The sequence below is a fragment of the Ceratotherium simum genome, chromosome 3 (genome assembly GCF_057802395.1).
Source record: "Ceratotherium simum simum isolate JZ-2026a chromosome 3, ASM5780239v1, whole genome shotgun sequence".
In the NCBI taxonomy this organism is placed as follows: Eukaryota; Metazoa; Chordata; class Mammalia; order Perissodactyla; family Rhinocerotidae; genus Ceratotherium; species Ceratotherium simum.
The window spans coordinates 75,555,527-75,571,188 of NC_141902.1; the positions used below are offsets into that span (position 1 = coordinate 75,555,527).

The 15,662-nt window shown below is 35.5% G+C and overlaps 1 long non-coding RNA gene across 19 annotated transcripts in view; it reads right to left on the reverse strand.

Annotated features, from left to right (window-relative positions):
• Positions 1-785: 785 nt before the first annotated feature.
• The window catches only part of LOC106800532 (uncharacterized), a 36,942-nt gene continuing 22,065 nt past the window's right edge, over positions 786-15,662 (reverse strand). For 13 of the 19 annotated variants that reach the window (XR_015551595.1, XR_015551593.1, XR_015551598.1 and 10 more), the window contains 6 exons: positions 11,953-12,111; positions 10,870-10,983; positions 10,147-10,271; positions 5,745-5,895; positions 4,879-4,995; positions 786-4,249 (listed from right to left, as the gene is read on the reverse strand). This is a non-coding gene — a long non-coding RNA (uncharacterized LOC106800532). Of the gene's footprint in view, positions 4,250-4,878; positions 4,996-5,744; positions 5,896-8,026; positions 8,053-10,146; positions 10,272-10,869; positions 10,984-11,513; positions 11,663-11,952; positions 12,142-14,038; positions 14,165-15,662 lie in introns of all 19 variants that reach the window. The other 6 variants (XR_015551585.1, XR_015551586.1, XR_015551588.1 and 3 more) reach the window with 5 other exon arrangements.

Below are 15,662 nucleotides of genomic sequence, written 5' to 3' on the forward strand. Positions count from 1 at the left end.
CATTACATAAATATATAAAAGAAAGGTACAGGGCCGGCCCGGTGGTATAGTGGTTAAGTTTGGGCACTCCGCTTGGGCAGCCCGGGCTCACAGTTTGGATCCCGGGCACGGACCTGCACATTGCTCATCAAGTCATGCTGTGGCAGTATCACACATACAAAATAGAGGAAGATGGGCACAGATGTTAGATCAGATCTAATCTTCCTCAGCAAAAAGAGGAGGACTGGCAACGGATGTTAGCTCAGAGCCAGTCTTCCTCAAAAAAAAAAAAAGAAAGAAAGAAACTTACAGAACATTATAAAAGTATGTGTGTGTGTATCTACCTATATAGACACACACATTTTGGGGTGTGTATGTGATGTGTGTGTATGTGTTTGTGTGTGTGTGTATGTCTGAAAGAAAAAACAAGAAACTGTAACATTAGCTGTCTCCAGGAAGGGGAAACCAGGTGGTTATAGAGGACAGAATTGATAAGGTGAATTACCTTAACTGAATATCCTTTTGTAAATTTTGAATTTTCTAACATATATTATGATTTTAAAAATACTTCTGAGGGAAAGAAGTGTTATGATTTTTCTAACTTATTTGAAAATATTTTTAAAATAACATGAAGTAAATATGGTGAAATGTTGATAATGGTGGAACTTGGGTTCCCAGTATCTGCAAGCTCACTGTTCTTTTCTCCTTATATTCTATGTGTTTACAATGTGTTCAAAATGAAAAGTTTTATAAAATTCACAACAGAGCAAATCTTTCATTACCAAAAATAAGTGAAAATAAGTAGATTACACGTGTTTAAGAATTTATTTAAAAAAACAGAAATTCAGAAAAAAACCATATGAATAAACAAGAACAATCAAAAAAAATAAAAACACTGATAAATTATACCAAAGAGCTGATTAGGAGAGAGGGGAAGGGAGAGTTAGTGAGGCTAGAAACCCACATGTCAAACTTACTTCATTAAAAAAGGCATAGCATAAACAACCAAAACTGGAAGGAAAATGGATATTGATTGAAAGCAGAGAAATTAATAGAGTGATGAAAGAACACTCTGTGTAACTTCATGCTACTTTGTTTGAAAATCTGCTTGGATTGTGATTTTCTAGGAGAAAACAAGTTAAATATAAGATATAAAACAAAAAACAAGCAATAATAACAAAAAAAAAGTGAGAAAATTTTCTAGTTAGCCTCAGTTTTACTCCAAGCCACCAAAACCAAAAAAGAGTTCAGATGATTTCATTGATGTGTTTGCTTAACTGTTAATACTAATACTAGAGCTTTTCTACCCATTCTAGAGCACAGAGTAAGAGGAAAATCCTCAAAATTATTGAGGACAACCAGAAAACTGATATCAAAACATGACAAAAAGAGAACAAGAAAGGATTACAAATCAATTTCATTCAATATAGCATACTTGCAAAAATTCTAAATCAAGTTAAGATACTCATAATTCAGTAGTAAATCTAAAGAGTAAAACACTTTTTTACCAAATGGGGTTTGTTCATTCCAGGAATAAAAGGAAATTTCATTAATAGAAAATGAATTATTTCACAATGATATGTTTAATTAAAGAATAATACAATCGTTGATGCAAAAAGAATCTGATTACATCTGCCACCTGATTTTGATTAAAATTTTTAGCAATATTATATAAAAAGTGGGAGACTTTCCTAACATGATACAAAAATCAACTCAAATTTAAAATTAGCATGTTACATTGATAATTGAGACCACCCACATCAAAATAACTTACCTATTGGGACTAAGACCTGATACCATCCCCAGCAGTGTCTTATAAACAAGACAGAACTGCAAACAAATATGTAAATTCACAGTTTGCTCATCGACAAATAGCTCTTCTATCATTGATAACATCTAACTCACATAGGCAAACAGATCATTTATCAGACACAAATTTGGTTATCTAGACTCACATCAAGTTCCTACCTTACTCTTTCACAAACCTTAAACTACTGCATGTCAAATTCCGCCCATTCCTAACCAGTTCCGTGCCTTGAAAAGCCCTCTTCAAACGACATTAGCCCAGACCCCAAAGTCCTAATTTCCTGCTTTGAAACACTACTAAACCTTGTCAAAGTGGTGTTTTCCCTTGCTGCAGTAGGTTTAATAAACTCAGCTTTCCTTGATCATAGCTCTTTCTGGGAGTCTTTTCGGGTAAAAGACCAACAACAACGTGCTGGTCAAACCCAAGAAGCATTCCATTACAATATCATTAAATCAAGGATGGACAATATTTCCACAATCGTTTAAGTGCTCTGAAAGTCCCAGTCAGTGAATTTTACCAACATAACTAAAATGCAGATCATTTGGAAGGGGAGAATCAAAACTATCAGTATTTGCAAAGGATTTAGTATGTACTTTTAAAAAATCTGAAAAGTCATCAGAAAGGGTAAAGTGACCACTTACCCCAAAAAACAAAACAAAACTTGCAGACACTGAAAAATTATCAAGTAAGAAAATAAAGTGAAAGAAAATACCCCCATCACAAAGTGAAAATATTAACAGTAATTAAAATTATTGAATAAAAAGAAAGACATACCTCATCCTTGGATAGGAAGACATATTATTAAAAACCAATTCTCTCCTATATTAATTTATTAAAGTTGATGAAATTGCAGTCTAAACTGTAATTTCTTCCAACCAGAAGACACATGAGACAAGAGGCAGAAGAAGAGACACAAAGATCCACAGAACAAAAATGGAGCCAGTCACAGGTGAGAATACAGCATATGTGCAAGATGGCATTACAGATAAATGGGCAATTATTGGCAAATAATCGCAAGTCATGGCAAATAACTTGGCAACTTTAAGATTTCAAATCAAAAAAATTTCTCATGATATAAGAATTTGAATTAAAAAAACACAAAAGAATTAGAAGTTAACATAGGTGAAGGGTTTTATGGAATCAGTATAAATATCCTTCCAAAATGACATGAAACTTAGAAGTCATAGAAGCGAACATGGTTATACTTAGACATATAACAATCATACACATTCTTATACCAAAAATGAAGTTTAAAAGTGTGTAAAAAATATCTGTAATGCTTGACAATCCAAAGCTTATTCCCCCAATAATAAATGAGCTCTTCAAAATCAGGAAGAGATTAAAACCTCCCCCCATCCCCAAAATCAGACATAAAGAGGAAATTAAAAAATACAGATGGCTAATAACATATGAAAAAATGATCAAACTCAAAAACAAAAGAAATACAGTTTAAGACAATAGTTTGGGCTATCACATTGGAAAATATTTTAAATATTTATAAAATCCATTATCTGTGAGGCTGTGGGAAAGCTGGCAATCTTATTCATTGCCATTTGAGGATAAGTTGTTACCATATTTTTAAGGAAATCTTGTAATAATTTTCAAAATTTGAAATGTGCATATCCTTAATCCCAGTATTTCAACTGTTAAGTAATTTATTATGATATAATAGACAAATGCAAAATTACTAATATAGAGGGAGGTTCACTGCACAGAAATTTGGTGCTAACATAAATATCTATGAATGAGAAATGCTTAAAACATTTAATTATATTTGACCTACAAAACAGTCATGCAGTCATTCAACAAATGACACAGATGTGTATTACTTAAATAGAAAAAGTGCACTGAAAAGACTGTTAAATGAAAGGCAATTTGCAGAAGGATATGTACAATATGGCCCCACTTCCAGAACCCCCCAAAAATAGCTTGCGCGTGTGTGTGTGCATCTATCCACTTAAAGAATGCACACAACTACCTTAATAGAGAAAAACTCTGGGGGATAGAATTGGGAGAGAGGAGGGCACTTAATTTATATATTAGATATTTAGATATGCTTTGAATTTTTGAAAAAATTCATGCAATTTCTTTTTAATATATCCTATTTTTAAAATTCACCACATGGCAAATGAAAATCATAAATGTATATTTATGGGAGCACTGAGCAATTCCATCATTTTGAGTTTCTTGTGCAATAATATTTCCTCTATTGAGGCTCCTGGGATTGAGTCAAGTGGCAGCAAGGGAAACAGTCACCATGCCCAAATTAAAGTCTCATCGATGATATCCCAATATGAGCATTTCTCAGTTAAGCATTTCTTATCTGCAGGAGGTGTCCACTGCAACACAGGAAAGAGAGGAGTCTCCATGCATAAGGAGGACTGTATCATTGTTCTGGTGAAGCTGGTGATAGAAGTAATGGCTTCCACAGTAACAAATCCACCTCACCTTTGAGGTTGTCACCTGCAAGGAGACAGTGGGGAAAACTGGCATAAGTGAGGAACACATTTTGTAAGAAGCTTGTCAGAGGGCTATGAAATCTTTGTACATTCTTCTTCTACATGTGCTGAAACAAATCTACCCAGAGTACACAGAGAAAGCCACATTTTAAGCAGCTGGGTCCATGATGTGGCCAGAAAAATGACTTCAAAACTTCCTGAAATCAAGGATGCCAAACATTGATGCTACTTTTTCTCCTTCACTGGGCTAAAAAGTGATGGACATCTCCAGCTATCTCAGATTCTTATCTGTCTCCTCCCCCCTGTATTTGGCTCCTTAAAGATTTATGTCACTCATTCATTTGATCAATTATTTCAGACAAAACTACTTGTCTGCCCACTAGTCTAACAGTTATTGAGAACCTACTGTATCTCATGCATACAATAATTCTCTGGATACACAATGGATCCAGCCAAGGAGGAATTGTTTATTAGATCAGAAAAGCTGTATTTCTTAACTCATTACGCACTCTGGGCCTTGGAATCAATTAGAATGTAAACAAAAGTCATCAATCCTCAGATAATTAACATCTGATTCTCTTCCCAGACATGGTTGCTCCTAGAAAGCAAGAACTATTCTGACAAAAACCTTACCTTCAGAGGATGGCCCTTGGACAACAGGTAAGCGAAAAGGCTCTTTGTCTGAAAAGTCTTGTTTCAGGGATTTACTGGTATCATTCACTACCAAAAGAGTTCCCACGAAGTCATCTTCTGAGGGGAAAAACATCAGAAACACCACTTCCAATGAAAAAGGCCAGTCAGCTAGAAGCTGGGAAGTCACTCTTTAGTACTCCTTCATATCTATTTCATTTGGAAGCTGTTTCTTACTCTGTTACACAGCTCTGAAACACAGCTAGCAGCTCCATAACTCTAAACATTCCAATATCAGCACATTGCATCAGAGCTCGTCTCTCTTGTGCAATTCTAAAACCAACTGGATTGCCTGAATCCCACTGAAAATTATGTCTCTTTTTTCATCATTTACCTTTTTCTGCTTAGTTGGCCACGTTATTTACAAAATCACTCAAAATAATCTACTGATATATCTATTCTCAATAAGAGTTTATTGAGAACCTATTCTATGCCTGGCAATCCATAAGGTGCTTGTGTCACAAAAATGGACTGAAAAACATCAGGCCATAAGAAATTAAAAGCCCATTTGATAAATCAATCATACAAATAAAGAGCCAAGAAGTAACTTAGTAAATGGTCTTACAGAGATAGATTCAGTTTTAGGATGGAATTGTTGAGGAAAGAACCCCATTTAGGAAGACTTATTATGACCCACAGCAGTAATACTCAATTACTGGGCCCACTTTCATTTGGCTCTTAAATGGGTTTTTAATGTTATTTAACTACAACCAAATGTCATTAAGCTTAAGAAGAACAAGATCTATCACTCCTATCCATCCTGGGCCTTTTACTGATAAATAGGCAGTTCACTGCCCATGTAGTCATACCTGCAAGAGAGTCCAAAAGACCACCAGGAGGAATGGAGACCCACTGATTCAGAAGTAAGTTCTCAGCTCATTCTCTGGAGCTGACATTGACACTGAAGAGTTAAAGGAAAGGCATAGACAGTTTCCCTTTCCTTCTAGGCTCTATCATCACCTGACAGAAGAAAATAAAAAGGAAAAATAACATTTCAAGAACAAATAAATGCAAATATATGTACATATAAACCATACACAAACATGCATGCATGTAATCCAGTTTAACAATAAAACATTCGTGAAGTGTGGGTATCCTGTACTATACACAGACTGGGAAGGGTGGGTGTTGCTAAGTCCTTTGTGGGTCACATGTACAACCTTCAAACATGCACTGCTCTCCCTTCTCCTTGACGTTCAATAGACAGAGAGTGGCTGGCTAATAATTATTTTAGCAAGGTAAAAATATTCTAATTCTATTAAGACTAAAGTTAGGAAACACATTTTTTACTATTATACACAGATCAATGAAAACATGGTTTCTCTATTAGTATCCAGTGAAGTCCAAGGGACACTCCTAACAACTCCATTGGCAAAAGAAAATTGTTTCTAGCTTATTAATTTTCACAAGACCATCTTTAGAGAAAATACACATATCAATAATATCTAAATATCTAGAAAGATTGAATTAAACTAAATTACTTTTTTAAACAATAGTCTAATATTTGCCCCAAAGCAATAATCGAGTGAAAAGGTACATTCCTGTGCAATAATCAGAAGTGTTCTAACCATTCTTCATCTAAAAGACATCCATAAATGTAATATTTTTATCTATGGTTTTGAAGAAAGCATCTAATGTAAATCTCATTTTTAAACAACATCAATATAACTATAAAGTCTAGATGTGGTAAAATGAAGAACACATTTGATTACTATATTCACAGTATCCTCAAAAATGCACAGAACAATTGCTCATGGGATTTACTGATCTCAACTTCGCTAACTACCCAATAAACAAGTGAAAAGCTGTGTATCTCAAGGCCATGTGCTAATACTCTCCTTCTGAAGTCATCTGCAGAACACTCTATCACAAATTTTATCAAATGTATTCACAGGTTTTCTTCTATTACCATGTCAACCATTAAAATACCTTTAAATACTAGATTTATGAAAAGGTATAAAATTTTAACTTTTACATTAAAGAAAATTTAAGCAAAAAACATACAATTATTAAAACCGGCATTTGTCTTCTGAATATAAACATATTGATACAAGAACATTGTCTTCATTTCATTTTCTCGCTCCCTGACAAGTCAATAAGCAAATTTAGAAATATTTATCACAATGTGGTAGCTTACAATTCTATTTTCAAACATATTTTCCCCAAATACGTTTTCCTTTCCTTACCTAAGATTTCAACAACAGGTATTTTAAATATGTTATTTTTATATCTACATCTTTTATCATATATTGGCATACATGTAATAGCTCTGGATAACTTGTGTCCAACAGAACTTTGGTTCTTAATGAACAAAAGTTTGGAAATCTTAGGGGCCAGAGTAATGACATATCACTGTGCATACATAATTCTCTGGTCTCAGATACTAAATTTGGTCCTCAAAATTCCTGCTGGCAAATATATGGTTGTGGACCTCGACTGAGTTTTCTAAAAGTCCCAGTAGAAGATAAGCAGCCATTTCCTTCAAGGGAACTACAAAGACACACTTCTTCAGAAAATAATTGAGATCTAAGTTACGATAATGTACTGTAGAAGAGAAAGATATTAAGTGCCTCTAATTGGGAGAAGAAACACAATCTTCTAAAATCACTGTCTCTGCAAAACCTGTTACTACTGAGAGAATCTGTAGCAACTATTCTGGCTTATGTCACTCCTTATTCTTACACAGTTAGATGGCAGAAACAAGATTAATTTCCTTATACATGTACAACAGCATTTCTCAACTTTTCTTATTATCACCTGCCTGGATATCCTTTTAGACACTTTCCCCCAGTTTTTACCCCCCCTACATTTTAATACCATAGATATGCTGCATATCTGCTTATGTGCTGTGGCTGTTTGGAGGACTATGAACCACTGTAATATTTAAGATTTCTTTTCCTCCCCAAGAACTAATTTTCACTCCAAGGGCATGATATCAACTATACTGAGAACACATAGTGTACAATAATTTGAGAAAAATAACTAAATGAGTAAGGAGTGCATAGTGTTCCAGCCTGTCAGGAACTGTGTTCGGGGCAGTTTCCCCAGGACACACTGCTGAGGCCTCAGGGACATTCTCTCAATCACATACCTCATGTTCACCCAACATCATCATTCCTGAAAAGGAAGGAACTAGTCAAACACTGTTAATGACCAATGCCTTTATACTTTGAGCTAAACACAGAAATGTCAAAAATCCTAGAATCTATAGGAATGGAAACCATGGAGGACTTACCATATTATTAATGTCTATATCTGATGTGATTACGAGAGGCCTCCCAAAATAGACTAAATTATTGACTAGTTAAAACAACACACACTGGCTAGAAACATAGGAAATTTGAATGAGTGATATTATATTATCAAGGGATCTTTTGGAAAATTCATAGAGCTAAGCATTGACACCAATGAGAATCTAAATATCTATGTTGTGTTGTAGATTTTTAAGCGCAGCAAGAACCCTGCTTTCCTCCATAGCCATATCCCCCTCAAGAAAACACAATGAGACAAACAATAACACTCCTGATGGAATCTACAGACTCAATAGTGGTGCCCCCTCTTTCATTCCCAATTTTAGTGATTTATGTCTTCTTGCTTTGTTTCTTAGTTAGTCTAACTAAAGGCTTTTCAATTTCATTAATCTCTGCAGAAATGCAACTTTTGGTTTCATAGGTTTTCTCCACAGTTATTCTGGGTTTTATTTTTATGTCATTGATTTTTGCTCAAATCTTTGTACTTGATTTGGGTTTAATTTTCTATTTAGTCATTTTCGTGTTTCTTAAGGTGGAAACGTAGGTTATTTATTTAATATATTTCCTCTTTTCCAATATAGTAATTTAAAACTATAAATTTCCCTCTAAGCATGTCTTTAGCTGTATCCCATTTAGTTCTAAATGTTTTTAGTTTCTTTTATAATTTTCTCTTTGACCCATGAGTTCTGTAAAGTATGTGAATTTCCAAATATTTGGCAATTTCCAGATTTATTTCTGTTTTGATTTCTAATTTAATTGTCCTGTGGTCATAGAATACACTCTACATGATCTCAATGTTTTTAAATTCATTGAGTCCAATTTTACGACTTAGCATATGATCTATGCTGGAGAATGCTCCAAGTGTGTTTGAAAATAATTTGTGTTCTGCTGTTCTTGGGAGGAGTGTTCTATAAATACCAGGTCAAGTTGGGTGATAAGATTGCTCAAGTATGCTATACCACACTGATTTTCTAATTGGTCTGTCAATTATTAAGAAGAGGGTAATGAAGAGTCCAGTTATTCTCACTGAATTGCCTATTTATCCCTTCAGTTATGTCAGTTTTTGCTTTATGTAATTTGAGACACTGTTATAGGTGATTATGTTTATAATTTTTATATATTCCAGATTAATTAGATCTTCTATAATTATATAATATCCTTCTTAATTTCTACTAATATTTTACCTTAAAGTCTATTTTCTCTGACATCAGAATAGCCATTCCAGGTCTCTTCTGTGTATTCTTTGCATGACATAGCTTCTTCCATCCTTTTACTTTCACTATTTGTGTATTTTGTTCTAAACTGTCTCTTTTATAAATAGTGTACAACTGTTTAATTTTTTTAACGGAATCCCCCAGTTTCAGTCCTTTAAATTTAATATAATTGTCATACGATTGGATTTATGCCTGCCATTTTTCTATCTTTTCTCTAGCTATCTTACATCTTTTGGTTCCTCTGTTCATTCTTATCTGCCTTTTTTTGTATTAAATAAATATTTTCTGTAACACTATTTTAATTCCTTGGTGGCTCTTTTAACCTTTTTTGAGTTATTTGCTTAGTACTAATCCTAATGTTTACAAAATTTACCTTAAATTATCGCAATATACTTCAGAATAACACTAACTTTGTTATATGGCCTTTTATATGTCTTGAACTCAGTTCCAGAGTAATTATTTTGTCTCTCATTTTGTCCAGACATTCCAACAGATCAATTAGTGAAGACATCATTGATCCAGGCATGTTTATAAAGGTGACTATGAGCCTGAGATAGGTGACAGACACTAAACACTAAGGATTCTGTCACCAATGGACACCACAACCATGCTATTAAGTCATAGAGACCAGTAAACACAATCAGTGACCCAGTCCCATGGCTGACTAGCATAGAGAGACTCTCACTGTCATTGGAGCATGGCAATTCCCTAAAGATATATCAGTATTCTCAGGACAAAATTCTTACCTTTGTGAGAATTCACACAGGACCTTGAGGATGGAAGGTAGAATTATTCTCAATACATTCCTTCACATCTCAAAGGGAAGGAATAAACTCCTTCACATGAAACCCAGTTTTTGGTCTATGTCAACCTGTAGGAAGAGAATAAAAACAAGGCAAGATGAGAAGTAAGATGAGTCTATTTGTCAGCCATACATAAGACAGGAAAGTTCACTATGTATCTGTATATAATATATACTAATTTATTACTCTACTAGGATGTTTCTGATGTTATTCAAAAGATAGTGCAAAAATTGGGGGGAAAAAAAGACAGTGCCTCGGATCACTCACCAGATTATTAATGTCTCACACTGTTTGGATTAACAGACACTTCACAAAAGCAATAAAATTCTAAATTACTTAATAAAATAATAAAAACAATCCAGGGCCTGTCTCGTGGCATAGTGGTTAAGTGCATGTGCTCTGCTGCAGCAGCCTGGGGTTTGGATCCCAGGCGCGCACTGATGCACCGCTTGTCAAGCCATGCTGTGGCGGTGTCCCATATGAAGTGGAGGAAGATGGGCACGGATGTTAGCCCAGGACCAGTCTTCCTCAGCAAAAAAGAGGATTGGTAGATGTTAGCTCAGGGCTGATCTTCCTTACCAAAAAAAAAAAAAAAAAAAAATCAATAAAAAATAAAAAAATAATAAAAACAATCTAGGAATATACATTTACTAAAATTGATATTACCTCTGGAGTGCATTGTTTTGATCTTTCCCAGAGAAAGGAACCGGTGCAAGTGACAAAAACAGCACTGCTTCAGAGGGGTAGTGAGAATTCCAAGCAGCAAAATGCCCCTTCCCTCTGTTAAAAAACAAAATTCAATTGAGTAAATTTGAAGATATGATTGGCTTTATTAAATGATTCATAAATCAGGCAGCATCTCTTCTGGCAGGCAGAGAGATACTCTGAGGGGTTATACAAGATGGAAGGCTTTTATAGAAAGGAGAACAGGACAGGGAAGTCATCAGCAAGGAAAACAAGTGATGATAGTTTCTTATTGGCTGAGCCGGGGCATTTCTATTGGCTGGACTTCTTGCAGGGCAAGAAGGAAAACTTCCTCCTGCTGGAGCAGTAAAGTAGTTGTACTTCCTATTTGGGAGCGCAATGTATGTCTTTTCCTGTTGTCTCTAACTGATGGTGTAATTAACTGACTCTGTAATTGACATTTTCCTGTTTGGGGTACTTGACAATGAGTAGTACAGCATAAGAGTTCCTCTACAGGCCTTTCAGGCTCCAATTTTAGTTGAGAGATCTGAAGGTAGCCCATGGAAAAGTAGACACCCAATTACATAACAAGAGGGAACAAACACAGTGGCTACAACAAATTTCACCTGATGATCTATGGTCCTTTGATCTATTTAGCTGGTTATCTTCAGGTCTGGGCTCCTGGTTTAGAAGCATCTTGCAAACTGGGTTTGTTAGGTTGTTTTTAATTCTGCTTTGTATATTTGTTGTTATGTTATGGATGACATGCAAGGACCTGTTCGTTGGTATGGTATAGAGGTGTTAGCATCATTCAGCCAAGATTCAGATATTGTATTATTACATATTGAACGACTATCTAAATATAATGATTTTTGAAATTCCAGTGAAGATCCTTAGGGGGAACTAAGGGGTCATTCCTGTCTTGGTTTCTGATGACAAGTATAACAATTGGAGAGGTCCCCCCTCTTGCAATAGATTGGTAAATGCGGACAAGGGCATTGTCCTTCAAAGAAAAAGAGGGAGAAAATGAAGTAAGAAAAAATAGAGAGGAAAGGGTGTACAGGCCTGGTTCAGTCATCCTGGAAAAGCTGCCTCCTTCAGATGCCATCTGTTTCAATTCCTAGAAATCTTAAATTAGAGGTCACCGGACAGTGTGCAGGTCCAGATTGGGTTTGGTGCCTTCTTAAGGTGCAACACATGAATCCAAGAGTCCACTCCCTGGAGCTTGACAGCACAAGGGTTAGTCAACATTACCTGATAGGGACAGTGATAATTTCAAGAAGTTTGCGAGACTTTCGTTAAGGCTCATATAATTTGCCCAGTGAAGTGGGTACCTCAATCATTGGAGATTGTGGAAGTTATACCCTAAGTGGGAAACACATTCTCTAACAGTTTCTTTGCCACTGCGAGGGCATCAGCCTTGCAACAGGGAAAAGCCTCAACCCATCTAGAAAACATACATACAGTAACAAGAACATATTGATAAGCTATTATAAGTGGCACTTGAATGAAGTCTAGTTGCAGGTATATAAAGGGTCCAGAAAGGGGAGGTCTGAGGCCTCTGGGGACAAAAATAGTTTTTTTTTTTATGAACCCAGCAGCTACCAGCACTGCTGGTAAACTATTTTTGTAATTTTGTAGAAGTCTCTCCACCAATGTCAATCCATAATTTGAGTCATCTCAAATGAACTATGGTGAGTGAAGAAATGCAAAAACAGGAAAATGGGGTTTGCCAGGGAGCTGAGAAGAAACAAGTGGCTGTCTTGGGTTTCCCATAGCCCAACTGTTCATTTAATTTACAGCCATTGTTTACTCATCCTAATTTCTCTGACTGAGGAGCACACTGTTGTCATGTTATAAGGACATCAGAATAGCAAAAGAGTCTGATGCTACTGCCTTTGCATGAAAGTCAGTTAGGGTATTTTCTTGATACTCAAATTCAGTCCTTTTAGTATGAGTCTCAATTTTGATGACAAAGACCCAGTTCAGTTTTACGAGTTTCCTTGCTATTAGTCTTCTTGATTCTTGTGCGGGCATCAAAGTATAAATGACAAAAGACTGAAAAAAGGTTCATTATAATGCAATTGACAAAGAAATTTGGTTATTTCTGTGACACACAACATTTTAAGATAATAACCAGAATTATAACTGATAACCTTATACTAGGACACATTAGGATTTTAGGAACATCTCACAATTTCTAGAATATTTATATACCTATATAGACACAGCATAAAAAAGGATTCCAATCTTAGCCAGTCTTGACTATACATAAAATTCCTTTCCATGTTATGATCAGTGGTTTTAATTACATATATTAGAATTTTTAACCCTTAGAAACCTTTAATTTTTAGTGAAAAGTAAGAAGTAAGTGATTATAAACTGTTTTACATTAGCATTCTGTGGATTGGTTGAGTTATAAACACTTTTTACAATTTCTAGAAATATGTGCTTTCTCATAAAAAAATCCTCAGCATGAAATAAGACACATTTAACTCATAGACCCAGTTCTATCTAGTTCCTCTGTTACAAGAAGCCACAGGAGATAAATCTATGTTCAGTAATTAATTTTCAATATTTTATCTTATTAGGGAATGATCTAGATATTCCATAAGTCTCTATCATTTAATTTAACTTAGCAACACTCTAAAGTTTCAGGTTGCCAAAAAGATTTGGGAAACTTATTTGAAAAGTTCACCTAAAAATCCTTTTATTCTGTTTACATTATTTAATTTACTTGCTCTTAACAATTAGGTTTAGATTACTGTTACTACACAAAAATGGGGTTCTCCTACTTGATGTGCATAAACAAGCCAATTAATTATGGCATCAGCTTTTGGGAAAAGAATTCAGTTATATTCTGTGAGATGGATCTGCAGGGAGACAGGGAGATCTGTCTCCCTGATTCAGGATTTGGGGCAAAGTTTAAGAGGTTAGGGAGAATAGGCTGGCATGCAGAAATGCTAGTGGGACAGGTTTTGATTTGTGGGCTTCAAGCATTTATGGTAAGTTTCTGAACATTCTTTAAGCATTTATGGTGAGGTTCTAAACATTTATGATGAAGTGGGGAAGGAATTTTAACACCATATCTTCCTGAATGACAGACCCCTCGCTTCTGATTAGAGTCTGACTTTAAAGTTCTGGTCATGACCTGGTCCTTTGGTTCCGTGGGGAGGAGAATCTTTGGTTCCACGGTCATTTCAGGTCAAGTTTCTTCTTCTGTGCATCCTCTGGCTATGTGACTTTGCAAATTTTCTGAAAGAATTTCTCTATTACGCTGTTGATAAAATGGGGTCAGTTGAACTGGTCCTGGAGGGCCTGCAGTTACATTACTTATGAAAATTTCATCATACTAAGTTGTTTTTCTTGCTGACAAATTTGTAAGCCTAGGCAGAATAAAAGTATTATATTTAATGCTGATAACTCTGAAGACATGTCTGTTTTAATTAAACCAACAAACTTAAACTAGCTTTTATTTATAAAAGATTATCTTAGATTACTTGAACTTGAAAGAACATTTGGGTTAGTTTGTTTCCATATTCCTGAGAACTTTAGAATGCCCACTCCTTCTAAGTGCCTGCCTTCACACCAACTAAACAGAGCTTGTTTACAAATAAATTTTAGCAATATCTCCCAAAGGAAGAAAAATATCTCACATTTACAACATATATATATTCATATGTAGATATAGATATGTATATATGAACATACACACAAATACACAAACAGATGCAATCAGAGATCTTACAGCTTTTGTTTTTGCTAGTATTTGTGGAGAGGACATTTAAGATATTTTTTAGCGTAGGTTCCAAATACCTCCCCCCTTTCTGATGAGAAATGTTTGCATTTCAAGGAATGGTTCTTAGGTGCTCCAGAAGATGGGGATAGAAAATTTACATCACAAAGGCACAGACTAAATGCAGGACAATTATATTAGACATGTCCTGATCTTTTTAAGCGTTTTGAGAGGAATAGGTGAGGTTTGGGAATTGGCAAAAGGGTGGGTAAACTTTGAACTTCTAAAGCCACACTTTTGGCCCTGCAGAGAGTTACAAGACAAAGATAGTTGTTTCCAGTTCCCCAAAGAACTGGATTGAAGCCTGAAGGACAAAGAAGCTGTTCTGCCCTTCCAATTTCCTTACCTCCAATATTTTTCTTTCCCTCTGGGTACATAGTTTTATTTTAGCATAGGGTAGAAGGCCAAAAAAAAAATTCCTATCAGGCTCTGAATATCAGTTTCCAATTTAGCCAGATTTCTGACCTCAAAGTTATTAAATCAGGATTCAGTTGAAACAAACAGTAAATATTTCTGGCAGATCAAATAATCCCATTAATTTTAATTTTAGTTTCCCCTTGGCTGCTTAAGGAAGTAACATAGCAGTTTATCAGGAAATCCCTCAGAGTCCCATCCTCTTTGGGAGGGGCCCATATGGGGGCCTTCCCTGGAGATAGATATGAGGGCATTAGAGAAAGATTTGCATAGGACCTTTGAGTGCAATCTCTTTTCTAGTGTCCCAGCTGATCACAATTGAGACATTGACCTTTGGGCCAGTGTTTTTTTGAAGATGGACTCCTGGGGAGCGCAATGTGGGAGGCCCAGGTGTTATTTTGGGTCTCCAGCCTTGGAGCTATTGTAGCTGTATAGCTATTAGCTTGGTGGATTTCTGTTGGAGATCTTGCTCCAGGATCCTTTCAAAATGCTCAACTATAGTCATGAGTTCAGTCAGGCCTGTGGCCTCCATAGGTTTAGGAAATTCTTCGACTATAGCTCTTAG